Source organism: Polistes canadensis, unplaced genomic scaffold, assembly GCF_001313835.1.
Source record: "Polistes canadensis isolate GaletaPanama2010 unplaced genomic scaffold, ASM131383v1 scaffold_217, whole genome shotgun sequence".
Lineage (NCBI taxonomy): Eukaryota > Metazoa > Arthropoda > Insecta > Hymenoptera > Vespidae > Polistes > Polistes canadensis.
In genome coordinates this window covers 84,331-87,401 of record NW_014569764.1, presented here as the reverse complement: position 1 = coordinate 87,401, position 3,071 = coordinate 84,331, and the positions used below count along the sequence as shown (strand labels likewise).

Here is a 3,071-nt window from a genome sequence, read left to right as displayed (position 1 = left end):
AATTCATTTTCGAAATATATATTGTGGTTCATTTGGTAGATTATTATTATTAATAACAATTGTTTAATTGTTTAAAAAAAAACAGAAAAGGAATCCATTCAATTCGTAATATCCTCGAATCGTTAAAATTATTAGACTATCATTATGATACACAAAAGAAATATCTTTGTTGTCGACACCAATAAATACTAACTAAGCCCTGTCACAGGGGGTAGGAAAATCCCTTCCACGCTCTAGTTCGTTCCGTACTTTCTCTCTCTTTCTCTCTCTGGCTACATAATTTCTCAGTAACATCGTGCGAATTTCAAAATAAGCTTTTCACTCGACAGTTGGAAAGAAGAAGGGTAGGGGGGCGGGAAATAATCGGTAAGAAAAATCAACGATATTGTTAGTTGTTTTCTTTTTTCTTTTTTTTTTCATAAAACCGCGACCAACGTTTATAACACTCGAATCATTTTTATTCGTTAAAATAAATGATCATTTGTTCTACCTTATATCCTGTTTCTATTTCTTATTGCAGTAGTATAAAGAAAAGTGAGGAAAGATAATCGTTACGTTTTGTTAGAAAGAAAAAGAGTAATGTGAAAGAAGGAAAGGTTAAGTTAGATGTTGGAAAGAATAGGTATACAAAAAATTAGGGTTGAAATGTCTAACATGTTCAAACTTTTCTTTCATAGTAACTGATCGTTAGATACTAAAAGGATCATATTAATTTAAGTGTTCAGTGAATTCTTGTTTAAACATTATTTATGATATACAACAATTTACTATTAAATTGAAGTTAACTAAAATAACATACTGATAATATAATTATGTTAAATTTTTCTTTTTCTTTTTTTTTTAATTTTGACATTGTCTACCAGATAATTCCCATTAAAATGAGATTTTCTCATATCTCATAGATAATCAATGGTAAGATGAACATGAACATTTTTTAAATTCATTCGTAATACCATAAGATTAAAATCTATATTTGAAAGATAGATTTATGTTCATTTTGATTAGAAAATAATTATCTAGTCTTAAAAGGATTTTCATTAAATAGAGAATTAACTTTATGTTCTATATCGATCAACTAAAGATTAGAACTACTGTCACGTATTATTACAGTAAAACGGATGATGCGTTTGTGCTCGGACAAATGGGATTAAATAATTTATTCGGTTTAACGCATAGGGTTGGGGGTATGCCAATGACGTAACAAAGTGAAGCTGAGTAAAGTTATGGTCTTGTTGTATGCGAGAGTGTAAACCCGATGCCTAGGACACACAGATCTGTTAATTCTGTTTAAACGGTTAATTGAACAACAACATAATTAAACAATTAATGGTAATCTTATTTGAACTAATCGAAAATATTCAAATTTTTATTATTTCTTTTTTTATGCAATGATTGATACCGAATTTAATCAAGAAAAAAGAACAGAAAAATAATTAAAAAATTTGAATTTATTTACAGTTGATTGGGGTATGCAGTGTAAATACCTAATGCTAACAGACGTATTGTTGAAACAATTTTATGATTTATTTAAAAATATGTGTGTTTCAATTAAACAAATAAATATTATAATAATATTAATAATAATAATAATAATAATAATGGATAATGTAAAATAATAAATGAACAATTAGATGCGTTTTAAATTTGATGAAAATGTACGGTTATATAATAACAGGCTCATATACGCAAGTACATACTGTGAAACCGAACGAACCAATCAGGTCTCCGAAGCTGAACGTCCACCACCAATGGCAACACCTTAGACTTTGGTATAAATAGATCCAACCGTTATTTCTTCTTCCATTCTTCCTTCGAATTTTGTCGAGAGGACGATTATTATTTCCTTTTTAAGTTAATTTCAATCGGTTTGGTGCAGAATAAAAAAAAAAAGAGAAACCAAAAAAAAGAAAAGAAAAGAAAGTTCAGCAACTTCAAATTTTCCATCGTGTGTTAAGAAGAAGATCAACATATTATATTTCAGATAGAAAAGAAATAGAAAAATTTCTAAATCATTGTATATGATTCAAACGTTCTCCCAAAAAACAATCATCAATTCGCAAAGAAAATATTTCACCGAAAGTTGTTGTTCAGGAGGTCACTGATTAGAGTGGTTAGAGTCCCAAATGATTTAGAACAAAACAACAACAACAACCAAATGTATGAAGCAAAAACAGAAAAAGTAATTTAAAAATTGCAACCTCGTGAAAAAGGGGCGTGTATCTCGTGTATCCGTGTATATATATGTGTGTGTGGGTGTATGTGAGTTGAAGTTACCACTCTCAATGCATTCCGATCGAATTTACACACGTGTATAAGCGCGCGTATGAATGTGTAAGAATAGGAGAGATTTCTAAAAGGATAATATCATCCATATCTCTCGAAATATCGAAGATACAATTTCGTACTTTTTTTTTTCTTTTCCTTTTCCCATTCCAAAAAAGAAAAAAATGGATGATATTGTACGCGAATTATGAGACAAATACTTTTTTAATGAATGATCTCGCGATGAATTTGATAAAGAAGATCACAATATGAAGTAGTATGAAAAGAATGAGTGAATGGTTGAATTGCGGGAGGGGGTGGGAATAATTATGGGGCGGGAAGAAAAATATAATGTAAAATATAATGATAAATATAATGATAAATATAATGAAAAATATATTGAAAAACGTATAACACGAATAGACACGATGAATGTTAAGAAAAAGATGTTTCAGTGTGTCGAGGGTTAAAGAAATACCTCAAAGACCTTGCCGTGGGCTTTCCGTAAGCGTTAACTTATCCCCATCGAGCGATCTCTAAATCCAGACGTGTTAATCAGCGGTTGAGGCTTCATCCTTAGAGATCGTCACGTTCAGAGTACTCGACGGGGGTGTGCCATGGAAGGAGAAGGAAAAGGAGTATATATATATATATCTTAAAAGAGAGAAAGAAAAAACAAAAACAATGAAATGTCAGTATTGTTGAGTAAACCAGAAATATCAAAAAAAAATAAAAAAAATAAAAAAATAAAGAAATTATAAAATCAAGAGAAGAAAATTACGAATGGAAATAAAATGAAATTAACAAAA

The 3,071-nt window shown here is 29.7% G+C and overlaps 2 protein-coding genes across 2 annotated transcripts in view; one reads left to right on the top strand and one right to left on the bottom strand.

The window, feature by feature from the left end:
* The window catches only part of LOC106790144, a 44,705-nt gene extending 41,660 nt beyond the window's left edge, over positions 1–3,045 (bottom strand). The window contains exon 1 of the mRNA XM_014754873.1: positions 2,741–3,045. The gene's annotated coding sequence lies outside the window, so the exon portion shown is untranslated. The remainder of the gene's footprint in view (positions 1–2,740) is intronic.
* The window catches only part of LOC106790142 (midasin), a 96,663-nt gene that overhangs the window by 52,275 nt on the left and 41,317 nt on the right, over positions 1–3,071 (top strand). The gene's annotated exons all lie outside the window — the stretch shown is intronic.